The sequence below is a fragment of the Electrona antarctica genome (genome assembly GCF_951216825.1).
Source record: "Electrona antarctica genome assembly, chromosome: 13".
In the NCBI taxonomy this organism is placed as follows: Eukaryota; Metazoa; Chordata; class Actinopteri; order Myctophiformes; family Myctophidae; genus Electrona; species Electrona antarctica.
Window position 1 is genome coordinate 21,393,948 of NC_136794.1, and position 15,926 is coordinate 21,409,873.

Here is a 15,926-nt window from a genome sequence, read left to right on the forward strand (position 1 = left end):
AGCTCCCTAACTTTGCGTTTGTATCATTTAATGATTCGTCACCTGTGCTGAACATCCTTAGCAAGGGATACCTACAGTTCCGTGGTGAGGTGCGCCTTAATGTGGAGGAGATGAAGGCACGCCCACCACGCTCGTACAAGGCTGCAAGTGGAGCGGTGAAGTCAACAGCACAGAGACCTGGACATAAGGGCCCCAGTGATGTGGCTCTCAACGTGGATATGAAGAGAGAGATGAGAACAAATGGCATGAACCCTAGGCAACAATCAACAGGGTAAATGGTCATTCACATAAGTATACTGTACTAGGATAGGTAAATGTCAAACCACAATGTAGCTGAGGCAGAGTTCAATTTCAGTATCAAGAGTGGTTGAGAAGGTTTGGGTTTTGGCCAACTTTGGCTTTGTGGTCCCATTTACAGATCAGCATCCCCTGCAACAAGCTCAAAAAGCTTTGCGGTGACTGGACTTTTAACATGGAGGAGATTAAGGCACACTTAACCACACTCGGACATGCAAGCGGGAGGGAAGTCAACAGTATCAGACTCCCGGAGCCCCTCCACCTGTAACCAAAGCAGACAAAGTGTTTGTCGGTAGCATCCCTCACAAGCTGGCCCAAGCCCAAGAAGTTCTTTGAGCAGTATGGATCAGTCCTGAAAATCCCTAACTTTGCTTGTGTCTATGTACAGAGCATCCTCAGCAAGGGGCACGTACAGTTCCGAGGTGAGATGTGCCTCAACATGGAGTAGATGAAGGCACACTCGTACAAGGCAACAAGTGGGGCGGTGAAGTCAACAACACGAGCCCTAGCCCCCCCATTGACTTCCATTATAAAATTAAAATTAAATATTTCATAATTAAATATTAAATATACTGTGTGAAAAGCCATGTCTGGTGGTATTTCCTTGGCCTACTGGTGGGTGTGCACAATACATTTGGCACTGATCGGTCCAGCGGTTTGAAGGATTAGCTCCAGGCAGGCAGGCAGACAGGCCTTTTATAGACTGCTAGTCTCCTACAGGGAGCCACTCCGTAATTTTATTTTACACTGTCTCCTAGGAGTGCATGTGTTTGGTCCGACTAGTCATTGGTCCGAAACACGACAACCCACCTCAAACCCTATACCTAACATAACCGCAAGCACGGGAGCAGGCGCTAGTCCAAGGTGCGGACGCATGTCGAACCAATGCTCTGTCGGACCATAGTATGCATCCCGTCTCCTAGTGACAAGCCGTGTGTGTCTGTCTGTCTCCGCAGCTAATCTCAACCACTGGACCAATCAATGCCAAATATTAACCTTTTTTATATATTTAATCCCCATTACCCTATTTCAGCAAGAGAGCACTGGTGTTAATGAACCCCATCTTGTTTTTTTATTTATTTGTATTTTTTTGTTAATTTGTTTTTTGTTTATTTGTTTTTTTTAACCAATATTAAATTCTTTCTCCAATTTGGAGGTGCCATCCCAACCTGTGACAAAGATTGTCCTCCCGGAACACAGAGCTGTAAATGGCCTCTATTCCCAGTTTCCCTTATATTAGTTTGATTGGCTTGGCAGCAGATTTAAACCTGAAACACAGACTGTCAGTGTTGCATTTATTACCTTCAATGCCCAAATCCTGTGTGTGTTAATTATCTGTGAATTAAAATGGATGTTCTTCATTGTTTGGATAATAAATATCCTAAATTGTTTTTTTTATATATATAATCCTTTCAATTATTTAAAACCAGTAAGACGCCTGAGGGCGAGGTCGCATGCACGCATCCGCCTCGTTGACGGCAGACTGCTGGGCGAGCGCTGGCGCGTTGGCATGGGGGGTCAGATCAACATGGAATGAATTCTGTACTGGCCATATAAGGAGCATGTCTTGAGTGTACAGGGTTTGATGAGGTCAGATTACATATGGAATGTCAGAACAGGTCAGCTCCGGCCAATAGTGATGACATCAGGGATCTCTATGGGCTTAACTATGACAGAAGTTTTTTTTTGATTGAAATATTTTTTTACAGTTACAGAATTACAGTACAATTCAAGCACAACTCAATACAAAGACTGTTAACTGTGAGTGGGCGACCCAATAAAGCATTACACTTGTTTACAAGAGGGTCCACCTTGTTCAATTCATCAAAATCAGGTCGCATTTACTACGACATCAGGGTCTCCACATCTCTATGATGTCACTAACTGACGACAAATTCTCGATTCCATAGTTAACTGCGACCTTCAGTCGCAATAATAGTCCAATCCAGTCAATTTATTGCCCTCTGAACCATCCAGTTTGAACGGCAATTTAAAAGTCCTAAATTTCAGAAATTCATTCAACATCGTAAATAAAACCAAACCGCTCCAATGTTGTCCAAGTGGGCCAAGCAGGAACGATCGTTTTATGCTCTACAAAAACTAACCCTAAGTTTTCAGGAAATTTCTTTTTTATTTTGTATAGTAAAAATCACACCCGTGTGAACTGAGTGGTGTAAGGTCTTATATAGCCTGATCAGCTGTGGTCTGACGTAATGTCTGACGTAATGAAATCACATTACTGGGTGACCGTAGCAACCATGCTCATTTTGTCTGCACAGACAGACAGACAGACAGACTAACAAAGCCAGTTGTAGGAGTGGTTTACACCACTCAAAAATTGCAGATCTGCACGATAACACGATGCTACACATTGTGAGCTTGTAGATAAGCCATTTAACAACTTATACAGTATCTTAAGTTTCAAGATATGTTGAGTTCAGCGTTTTTATTTTATTTTTGAGGGGCGCTAGCCTGGCCCTCCTATATACATATTTTTAATGTTTGTTTTTAGTTCAATGTTTGTTTTAGAAACGCTGTTGACCAATGAAGGGAAAATGTACGTCATCTTGTCCCTAACACAAACATTAAATGCCATTAACAATAAAGAGAATTTAATGTTTGTTTGTTTTACATCACCATTACATCATTAGCAACATGAGTTAAACTGTAATATATTAGTGCCCCTCACTTCACACGGGTGTGATTTATGTTTATTGCCTACACCCCCCCCCCCCCCCCCCCCCCCCCCATTCTACCAGTACCAAGCCTTCGCAGCGACTGCATCCCACGGCAAGCTGTTCCTCAGCCTTGGCCCCCCAGGCTGTGAAATGGCTTGCCCCTAGCCGAGCCCCCTACACATCTGCCCAGTCAATGGATATTTGTCAATATGTATCTGTATCTGTACTAATTCCTTCTGTGTGGTCTTTAGCGATAGCCGAGCCTGGCAGTCTCTTCCTTTACAGTTGCTGATGTTTTGTTTTTGTTTTTATTTTAACCTGTACAGCACTTTGGGTGACCTGGACATTTTACATGTGCTTTATAAATATATTTTGTGCTGAGTTGAGTTGAGATGCAGTACAGTGGTCTATAATACAGTAGCCTCGGAAACCCAGACGTTTTTATTTCCAGGGAGAAAAGAAATGTCTGGGACCGAGTCCCCTTCAATTCGGCATACAGTAGCGCAAACGTCGATCACTCTCTGCTGATTTCTGATCGTCTGCACCTTTGTTAAATTGACGCACACACATACACACACACACTCCTCTCTCTCTCTCTCTCTGTCGCTCTAATTAATTAGTCTCATGTCACGCAGCTGCGTCTAGATTCTCCTGGTGGATCCTGCCGGGAGCTGCCTATGCCATAGAAAGCATAGGTGGACCCCAGGCTAATAATACAGTGGTCAATGTATGGAGTCTATAGATGCAGTACAATGGTCTATATATGCAGTACAGTGGTTTATAGATACAGTACAGATGTCTATAGATGCAGAACAGTAGTCTAGATGCAGTACAGTGGTCTCATACAGGCGTGGACCCCTCCTGGGGCCTCTACTAAATGTTTTCTCGTCGTTTTTTTGCTGTTTCTGTCCTGAAATAGAGTTAAGATGTGCTTACATCTTAAAAACAACTTTAATGAATTCCTTGGGTCCAAATTATATAGAAAAATGTAGTCATTTGTCTCTGTTGTTTACTTCAAGAGTTATCTCCAGCGTTTTGGGGGTAGGTGTAAGAAATGGTTCAAATGAACCCTATGGGACATTATTTGACCAGGGAAACAAGAAGAAATCTTAACTAGACACCATTAGGATCCTAAAAAAACATGTGGTATAAAAGAATACACCTCAAACATTTTGTTCATGCCTGTTTTCTGGTAATGCCTGTTTTCTGGTAATTTTTTGCTGTTTCTGTCCTAAAATAGTCAAGATGTGCTAATCTTAATAATAACCACGTTAATGAATTCTTTGGGTCCAAATTATATAGAAAAATGTGTTCATTTGTTTCTGTATGTTGTTTGCTTCAATACTTTTGGCAATTACTGTTATCTCCATCATATGGTTTGTTTTGGGGGTAGGTGTAAGAAGTAAGAACGGGTTAAAAATAACCCCCATGGGACATTAGTTGACCCGGGCAACAAGAAGAAATCGGAACTAGACACCATAAGGGTCCCAAAAAACTATGTTACCAAACATGCCACTTGGGTGCTGTCGGAACCTCTAAACTGCCCTACTATTATAACGTTAGTTATAATAGTAGGGCTAGTCCCTCCTATGACTTGTGTATCTATGTGTACCACATTTGTGATGATTTTATTAGCGGAGCACGGAATGTGATGTATGATGATAAGAGCACCCCTCACATCACACAAATGTGATTTTTTTTTAAATTGTATTAATGCTGTGTCGACATACTGTACTTAGGCTAACAAAAATGCCCCTCCATACAGCACCTTGGAGGACACACCTGGACTGAAGGCCCCTTCTGCATCTCTGTTGAGGTTGAATAGAAGGTAATCAATGCTGCATTCAATTGATTTTCTTGCTTGTTTATCTGTGGCTTATGCATTGATGATAGCTTTTGGTGAAAGTAGGCTATATCTTATGCCATTTGGCAAACTAGACGCTTAATTCCCTGGTTTATACCACATGGATGAATGTCCATAAGTGCTATAGCCATCAGGATATCTCACATGCTAAATATAAATCTATATTTATTGCAGTATTAGTATGATGCCCCCAAGGAAACAATTTTGCTCTGTTTACATATTGGTGACATTGCACTGAAGACATTTTCTTCAATGTGTTGCGGTTTATCTAGCCTTTTGGCATGACTGGGACATTTATAGTACAGTACATGTGGTGTATTATGACATTATGTTGTACATTATACATTACATGTTCAAATTTGTAATGTTATTAACATTGAGTTAATGATGCACTATAATAAGGGAAAATTTGCTAAATGTGTGGCAAATCTGCAAAAAAATGCTTACCACTACCTTTCTTCACAAATGTGTTCATAAAGGTGTCTACTATCACCTATCAATTTGTTCCAATTTGTTTCCCTTGGGAAACTTTGTGACAGCTGTTGAAAGTTGGGGTACCATTAAACAACCTATATAAGGCAAAATTCTCAAAATTGCCTAAATGTGCTGACCTCATCACGTTTGTGATGACGGCTATGGACATTTTTAGCCCAAGGAGTGTGTTTCGTGCAAAACTAATGCTTGGAATGGATTCGGAATCATGAAAACCCCCTAGTTTGACATAGTCCGGCCGGGTACAACACTTTTTTGTTGTTTTTCTTCTTTCTAATTGTACTGTCTACAGTTTTGCAAAAACTGGCCTCCTAGTGGCTCTATAATTTGTGAATAAATTGGGACAGAGGTTCAGCTGTGGCATCCAGGGAGTTTGTGTGCACATAGATAGTTTGGCGGTGCCATAGATTAGCTGTTCACAGATGGACACACAGACGGCCGGACAGACACATGGATGGACGGACACTCGGACAGGGTGGAAAATACACTATAGTCTCTCCCCATGGAGACAATTAGCTAACTAGTTTTATATGTGCTCTTTCCTTACTACACTTCAAACTGTTCAATATTTTGTCCACTAGATGTCAGGGAGCGCCCAGGTTTCAGAACTAGACGGTCAGCCCTTAATACCTCATGTCTTGTTGGACCAAGCATAACCAAATAGTATATATGGCTGCTTATCACATGGTGAAGTAAATGCATTAGGCTACTGCCCATGTAATTTTAGCAAACAATCAAAATGCCTTCAATGGATTCACATTGAAATAAATTGAAATGAATTAAAAAACCACACCTATGTGAAGTGAGGGGCGCTCTTATACATCATCATACATCATCTCATTCCGGCCAATTAGAATTTGCATCCTCACCTTCGTCTTCAATGTTTGCGTTTACGCAAAACTGTCCATAATCAATTTAATGTTTGTGTTGGGACAAACACTCAAAACTGGCCATTCATTATCAGTGGCATTTCATGTTTGTTGGGACAATGAGGTAAAACTGGCCATTCATTATCAATGGCATTTAATGTTTGTGTTGGGCAATGACGTAAAACTGGCCGTTCATTATCAATGGCATTTAATGTTTGTGTTAGGACAATGTTTGTGTTTACACGCACCCTCAAAGCTGGACATATAGGAGGGGCTAGCACGCCTCAAAAATATATATAAACAAATGAATGAGTCGCAGCACAGGGATAGCTGATACTTCAGGAAAGCAGTTATCAAAGGACAGAATAGTATAGAGTCCCCAATCATCTGAATCAGCCTATTATAGTGGTTCTGTTCTGATGTAAGGGATAATTGTCATGTTCTGCTTTCAGTGTACAATATGAACCAGAAGAGGGAGACATTACCTTAAGAATGCAGCCAAAAATACGATAACACGTTACAATCTTCCTCCATTCTCACCAACCACCAAGCTCTAATAAACCATGAACTGTTTTAATAAGTCAAATAAGTGTTCACTTTGATTATTATTATACATTTCTTCCTAATCAGAAAGCATTTATTGGGCACATTTGTTTTGTTTCTGCATCCTCAACAAATGCAATGTCATCTGACCTCAGAGTGGACCCAAAACGCTGACACAAAGATTCATATAATGGTCAGAAGGTGGCAATGGTGTCAGGTAGGCTGCACATTCTCAAATGCTCAGTGTCGATTTGTCCCTTTGAAACTCATAGAGTACATATAACCAAATGGACCCATTTGGTCTCGTAGAGTTAAATTAATACTGAGGATTTTATTGTGTAATGGCTCGGTTGTCAGTGTTGGTGGGCAGTTGAGGTATACAGGGATTGCAGGGTCAGGCAGCGGCCCTGTGGTGAGCGAGGGTCCTTTCCGACTGATGGAGATCATGTAGCTGACTGCTTGAAGCCCAATTTACACTCACGTCGTTCCACGGTGTCGCGTGAGCTGATCTACAAGCTCACAATGCGTCACATGCGAGGCGTTGTGAACTTACAGATCTGCTATTTTTGGCACGCAACACTGTTGTACGACAGCCCATAAATTAGGCATAAGTCATCCCTAAGCCGCTCTCCCCACGCAGGATTCTGCTCACCAGCGTTCACCTAAATCTGTCACACAGATTTGACACCGCGTCACTTGGAGTGCGCTCTGAACTGACATGTATATAATCATGTGGAATATTGTGCACATTTACAGCCTGGACTTCCCTCAGAGCGGTTACTGTTTTTATGTTCTTTCCTGTTTGTTGGGGTGAACAGATGCTTAGTTTTAGGCTACTAGTTTGTTTAAAAAAATATGGATGTTAACAGCTTTTTATGTGTGCAAAATACATTTAAATTATATTTAGCAAAGGACAGCAAATAAAGGCACCATTTTAAGTGTTAAGGACACATTTATATAGTTTTGTCATTTTCAGGATATCAGAAGAGGGAAGTCTCTTACAAATATTTGTTTATTTCTTTTCCAATTCGCTAGATCATTTATTAATAATTATCAGTCTTATAATTTCTTTAAAAATATAGTTATATACATTTGAGTGATGCTTAATTTTATTTTATGATATTTACCATTTTCAGACCAGTATTTAAAACATTTTCATCAGAAATTAAATAATCTTTTAAAAATGCCTTGATGACTTGTTAAATATTTTGTTAAATCATGGTAAATCGTATACTATGTGTAGTGCATGACGCCCTTGTCTGCTTGTCTCTCATGTTGTGTGCATGTGTGGTGTTATGTGATCCGTCTTAATTACTTTGTTGTTGAACTGTATCCTTTCACAGAGAGCATATGGATGTAGCATTAATATACATTGGCTTTGTTATTATCTGACGGCATCAGGGACATTTAACAGTCCACCCGTTGTCCCTCATTGACAGCTAAATTATTTCTAAAGACATTTGCAGTAATGATTGTCTAATATTTTTCCAATACACAAAAGGTCTGTGCCTTTTCAAGCGAATCTCATCATTCGCCTCTGTACAGTTCCTCGATAAGAACCTCCTTTCCGTTGGAAAGTTGTGAAAAGAGAATGCTGAGAGAAGAGTGGACTAGACTATAGTGCACATCACCCTGGGTTCATGACTATAAACCACTGCTCCCTTTTATTCTCTGCTCACTCTCTCCCCCTTTCTTCTGCAGTATTTACTGGATAAAGTGGTGGCTACTGGCCTCGCTGGCCAGTAAGCAGGATTTTCTTTCCCTAGCTGGCATGGCTTTGACAATTTCTAGTGCACAAACTGACTACAAACTGGGTTGTTTTTCAGGGTTCTCTGGACATGAAAGTCATGGTATTAAAAACAAGAAATAATGACTACTGTATAATATGCTTGGTATATAATATAAGATTTAGATGTCTCCTTTGAAGACAATATTATGTTTAATTTTTTTCTTTTTTTGTGAAATATATTGTTTGTGTCTCCAGCAGTCCCCGGAGGAGTGGACAAGTATAATTCACTTATCCTGTTCTAAATGAGGAACCATGGATATCTGTCCCGCTGGGAATCTTCATCCCTTAGAAAAGAACACAGAGGTTAAAACTCTGCTAGACCAGTTAGCAGCAACCAGGAATAATCCCTCTCTTCCACAGGTAATGAGTTTGATTAATTTTTGACCTTTGGAAACTTTTCACTCCCTTTAAGCCTTCGTATTTTTTCCCTTTCCCTTTTTCTTTTCCTTTTTTTCCTCTTTTTCAGTTTTCTCCACCAGAGATGATAATGTTCTGTATTGCCACTATAGGGTTTTACATTGCTGACTTATGGAATGTGCGAACTATCTGTACAGGGCATTTTACTGCAGTGCATAGGTTCCAGAAAGACACACTACATTTCTGATATTTAATTTAGACATTTTATTTAAAAAATATATACAAATTAAACCACACCAGAAGATACAATCTGATGATGATGATGAATTAAAGCAAACCAGTGATAAAATATGAAATCCTTTGTTACATAGTCTTGGACACATCTTTAATACAAAGACAGCTAAGAAAAGGTTTTTGGCTTATAAATAAGATATGCAAGCCATAGGACTACCTATTTTCTCACACAGGTGTTTAGGGCTCCTTTCTCTGATAAATCATGATTTGTAAACTTTCCCATGGACGGCAGTGACAGGTTTTCCCTGATAATGTAGAAAAATGGGCAAAGCAAAGGCTGGGCTAAAGTCGAGCTGTGATTTAGAGCAGAGAGATGCAGCATCCCTTCTTTCCAGTGGAGGCTCTCCTGGGTTTGATTTAATTCTCTCCTTGCACTATTAAAAAGGCCTTCCACTCTTTTCACTGTGTGCACCTTGCTGTCATAACTGGCACAAAATCATTTATCAATGCCTCTGGTAGGCAGTACAGCTAAGGCCTTTTTCAGTGTATATTTTTCCATTATTGATTGTGTGTGTATAATGCATGAAGGAACACAGAGATGGGTCGTCTCCTGTGTTGGAATGACCATATTAGGCCAGTGGATGAGGTAACTTTCTCTGCTTCATCTATGAATGTGTATACAAGTTATCGTTAGTGCAGTGGGTAGTGTAGGCCTATAACTTTGCACCTACAATTATGCAGTTTGCACATTTTAACTTTTACTTCTGGTTCAACAGTGGCTACTGAGCGGAGTCCAAGTACTTGTTCTGGACATACTATAAGCAGTTAGTTGGGGCAACAAGCTGAAAGGCTAGTGAATGTCAGCGTCCACCCTTTGTTGTTTAATTTATTTTATTTTCAAAGTAAAGGGGAGGTGTCCTTGCTGTGAGAGTTAGTCATTGATGTGGCTATAGTTAGTCCCTCCCCTGGTGCGACTGTCTGTAGGAGAAGCTACTTCCCCTCTCCCTTGCCTAGGATCATCATCTCCCTCTGTCGAGGCTTCCTTTTTTTTGCTTGTGGGTGGGGTGCAAGTAATGGAGGACAAAGGATGTGTTTAAAAAGTGTGAAATAGCAAAGATCCATGGTTACACAAGGTACTCTGTTGTGGGGTCAAAATGAGTCCATAAGCTTTCTCAAGGCTCTCAGGCTGCCACATTTCTGATGCTCGTACTGATGGGATGGCTGCAGATACGGCATGGTGTCTGTGTCTTTTCCCTGGTTTGTCATTTGCCATTCATCTATTAAACCCCCAGGTATGCAGGTAATGTTTTAGAATTGTAGTAATAATAATAATAATAGCAATAATTGAAAAGTGTGAGACTGGGTCTAAAGTGAGATTGAGAGTTGTAATTGTTCAATACACATTTATAGAATATTAAAGACAGCTGTGATTCTTGATTGGTGTTTTCATGTTATTAATGAAGCGATTAAATGCCCATGGCTTGTTACCGTACGTGATGTAAATAAAGTCTGTCAAATAGCTCCAAAGCTACTGACATCAGACCTACTGAATGACTGTAGCCAGAGTTTTATGTTGACATACTGTACTATATGTACTGTAGGCCTACATGTTGCACAAACCTTTAACTCTTAATGTAGAGTGCTTTTGATACACATTCAAAAAGGCAATATAGGTCCCTAAGGCAGTTATAACCGGCACTGTTAAAACAAAGTGAAAATATGGCATAAACTGAGAATAATCTGTAATTTATCTTATTTGGCATTTCACCTTTGATTCACCTTTGGCATTTCACCTTGATTAGTTTTGAAATATATACATTTGTTAGGAATTGTAAGGACACTAAATGTTTTTATCAATGTCTAACTAATGGTCAACGTTACAGTACTCTCTCTCCAGTGTTTCCCCAAATAATGTATTTGATACTGAGAGAGCCCGTGGTCACATACTGTACGCACGCGTCGCATACTGGCAATTAAATTAACCAATTTGCCCGTTTTCTATTGATTACTTGTTTAGCTTCCGGTTATGCTGTAACCAGGTTAAATAATGACAAATGTGACCAGAGCAATCCACTCTGAGGGAATGTGAGTGTGGACATTTGTTGTTGTACACTAATATAGGCTACTCTTTAATTCTTAGGCTGTGGAAAGTGGCCACCACGTTTATTTCAGGCTTGTTCAGGCATGTTGTCAATGCCACAGAAATATCTTTGAGAATGGAGACATTGAACAGAGCTGGCAGGGGAGGTGTTTTTGTACTAATTGTAATTTATAAGGCAGATGAGGGGAGGTGTGCTTTATGCAGTACTTATTCAGGTCCAGGGCTCTGGTCCATAGCTCTAATGCCTTTGCATTAGAGCTATGCTACTCTTGTCTTCCTGTGCTCGCAAAAAATGCAGACCAGCCTCTCGTCTGTAGCGAAAATTAAAAGAAAGTTTTCGCTACTCACCAATACAAAGGCGGCTTGTGTTATTGGAAATCCTACTTTCCGCGGTGGATGCACTCTGAGCCCCCACCACATTCACCGGAAAGAAAACATCTTGTCTATGGGGTTTTCTCTTGGCAATATCGGTAGAGGGCGTAGTGGAGTAACTAAAATATTCAGATGAAAAAAAAACTTTTTGGACAAAAAATCTGGCCAAAAAGTGCATTTTATACGTGTGGTGGGGGGCTCAGAGTGCGTCCACCAAAGTAGGCTTTCTAATAACACAAGTCGCCTTTTGTATTAGTGAGTAGCGAAAATTTTCTTTTTATTTCCACTACAGACGAGAGGCTGGCCTGCATTTCATGCGAGCACAGGAAGACAAGAGTAGCATAGCTCTAATGCAAAGGCATTAGAGCTATGGACCAGACCTAGGTCCAGGGATATGAGCACTGACAGGCATTGAAGGCAGAGAGTGATAGTCAAAGAAATGAGACGGCAGAGAGAGGTGCTACCGTGCTATCATTAGGATGCAGTGCCTTATGTTTGTAGCTGAAGAGGGTTTTGACTTGAGCATATCAAAATGAAATAGGAGAAATATATATTGACTTTGTTTGACTAGAGGAAATGGCTTTTTAATGTATGCCTTTACTTGTGTGCACTGTTATTGCATAATTTTATTTTATAATTAACTCATGTAGTTTATTTTTCAGTTCTCAGTTTATTTTTATTTATAGTACAAAATCACCCCAAGGGGTCTCTGTGCACTTTACAACAGAAATACATCAAATACATATCAAAAACACAAAACATAGCAATAGTAAAACATAGTAAAATGTACATGGCTATAAATCATCAGGAAGAAAGAGAGCAAGAAAGATTACAACACAGTATTTTAAAAACACAGGCCGGACACGGTGAACATAACAATGGTTTCTATGAAACTAGGGTGAACCGTAGTGCAGGGGGAAAAGATGGGTTTTTAACCTAGATTAAAAAATGTCCAGAGAGTTTGCATCTCTGACAGCTTGAGGGAGAGCGTTCCAGAGACAGGGGGTGTGTGAATGCTCTGCCCCCAACCGTTTGTGTGTTGTGACTGTAAGTTTTCCGGCATCCTGAGAGCGTAGTGGTCTTGGAGGGATGTATATTTCTACTAAACTGGACATGTATAGTAGGGTGGAGCGAGTCCATTTAGGGCTTTATAGGTCTGAAGGGGCACCTTGAAGTGGGCTCTGGCCTCTATGGGCAGCCAGTGTAGTGCTATGAAGTGGGCTCTGGCCTCTATGGGCAGCCAGTGTAGTGCTATGAGTGTTGGTGTGATGTGGTCACATTTCCTTTTCCTGGTGAGTACTCTAGCTGCTGCATTTTGGACTAGTCTAAGACCATTTGTTGCTGTTGATGGTAAACCGGAGAAGAGGGCATTACAGTAATCTATTCTTGAGATAATGAAACCGTGGACCAGGGTTTCGGCATCGGGAAGAGAAAGTATTGGACGGATTCTATCTACGTTGCGCAGATGGAAGAAGGCAGATTATGTGATGCTTTTTATGTGGTCTGTGAAGGATGGAGATGTGTCAAAAACTAAATTTCGGACTGTTGGTTTGTGGGTTATTGGGCAGCCATCAATGTTTAGCCATTAATGTTATTGAACAGATGGGTGTGTTTAGCTGGACCTACAGTACTAGCAGCATCTCTGATTTAGCAAAGTTCAGGAGCAGGAAGGAACTATTCATCCATTTATTGACCTCGGTTTTAAACAGATTTCAAGGTTGAAATCTGTTAGAATAGTTATCGACGTGGCCCAAAGCCATGTCAAAATAATTCCAGAGATACACTAAATGTTTTCAGCTCGTCTGTATGCTTTTTTGAAGATTTGTTCCCAAAAGCAATGTGTCTTGCCTGGATTTTATCATTTCTATATCACTGTCTGGGATGCATGCGTTAAGCCTGGCCTCCAAGGGCCACTGTATACTATAGCTCTCCTCCTGCAGGCTTTGTATGGGATGAAGAAGTCATAATCCTCAAACAGACTTGAATTCCTTCAGAAAGGCTCTTGATCCTGAATCCACTCATTTTCTTCAAACAGATCAGCCCAAAACTGAAGGGATATTTGGGAATGGCTGCAATCCTTGATTGAAATCTGTTACAAGTTGACACATGCGCACACAACTACAGTACCCACCTGCATGTGGACAGGCACACAGATGCATACAGTAGGCATGCTTGGACACGCACACACACACACACACACACACACACACACACACACACACACACACACACACACACACACACACACACACACACACACACACACACACACACACACACACACACACACACACACACACACACACACACACACACACACACACACACACACACACACACACACACACACACACACACACTGCTCCCCAGGCCGTTGCCTGCTGTCGGTGAGAGGCTGAGCCCAGTTGTTGAGAGGGCCTCTCTGAGCTCTTATTAAAAGGTAAACTTCTCTAAGGCCAGAGAATCATGTCAATCACAGGTTGTGTTTTCGCACTGAGCCCAAAGTCTGCTCTCTCCACCCCGTCAGGCGCTGTTATCACCTTCAAAGCCATATCAGAACGCTGTTTGTTCTGCGCTTTAGTTTCACCCACACAGTGGATTCAAAGAGGTACAGGTCTATTTGATAGTGTATATTTCATTGCCGGAGAGAGACTGTGTTTGTCTTGCCGTGTTTGTCGGCTCGTATTTGAGCTGAGGGTTCCTATTAAAACTAAACACCATATCAGAGGTATATTGCCACTGCCAGGCTCCTTTAAATCGCATATTGAGCCCATGGCATGTGGAAGTAATTTAGTTGTAGCGTAGTTTATACAGTAAGTGTGACTTTGCTTGTGATATCTCTATTTACTCTTGAGTTTCATTTATTTACACGTGCACCGCATAGTGGCTTCCTTCCCAGATATATAATATAAAATATTGTGATAATCACTTTCATTATATTATCATTCTTTACTTATAAAAAATGTAATTGTGCTGTCATTTCAGTGTGTTAATATACACTAAGTATGTGGCTATTTCAGTCATGCTGAAGTTTTCATTTTAGCTACTGTCTCCACCTACTGAATACTGCGCTTTTACAGGTTTAAGATACCCTATACATTCACATGCAAACTCACAAATTGTCACTCAATAATAATTATTACAGAAACAAAAGAAAACAAAAAAGTTTGGATTTGGAAGATAAAAATGAATAATTGGCAAAAAGTTGCTATCATCCAAAAACGTGTCTTAACATGATTATTAAACCTTTATATTATATGATGGTATAATAATAGTATAATTATATGATAGTAATGCTTAATTGGAGACTTACAAGCCAAAATAATGATTTTGTTATCCCAAATTCACTTATATACTGTAGGGAACAGGCTATAGATGAGATGTGTTTATTCTGAGAACTCCTTTATCCATGTACTTTATGTACTTTAGTCAAACACTTTGCAGATCCTCAACAATCACCCAGGCATGTTATGTATAGGTTGAAAAGCAGGGCTGCTGTAGTCATTAGTACATTTGCTGGACAAACTGCTGGATCTAACGTCATGGGTGGCTGGGGAAATGAAGAGGTGCTTAGGCTGGTGTTGACCTTGCAGCTGGACCTACAGCTGTTTGCTCTGTAGCCAATCCCCCCCTCCCCCCTGCACGCACGCACGCACGCACGCACGCACGCACACACACACACACACACATTATGCGAGTGCATGTATATCTGGGGGAGATACAGTGATTGATGAAAAAACTAAATTGGTTTCCAATATTGTCAGCTGCGTCTTGAGCTGCAGTTGTTACATAAAGTCTGTAACAGCAGTAAAATGCATGCAATCAGATTCAGACAGAGTAATTATGAATGCATGAATAAACCCATTTGATGCTTCACTGTAAAATCCTTTTTTTATTTGATCAATGCATTTCTCTTTTGTTTCTTTTTTTGCGTTTTCCACCACTGCTGACAGAGACTGGTATTTGAAATGGTAGCCTAACACTGTTTAAGAATATGTCTGTATAACAAAATCCTTAGAAAACAGTCCATGAAGGTTTGTGATGGAATGCCAAGTAAACAAACCATTACTACGATGCCTGCTGATTAACATATGATTGTAATTCATCATATCATGTGCAGCTGGTGACATCTTGCAGCAGCATTTAGTCCATGTTGATACATGCCTTCGGTTCCTTTTTGACAACTCAGAAAACAAACAGATTGCAAGCTGTCGCTACATTTGCTCAAGATGAATGAAGAAAATGAATCAGGAAATCAGGTGTGACAAGTGATTAGCAAAGTGATACTTGAGGTCTTTTCTAAGATGATAGGTAATAACGCATTGGTTTA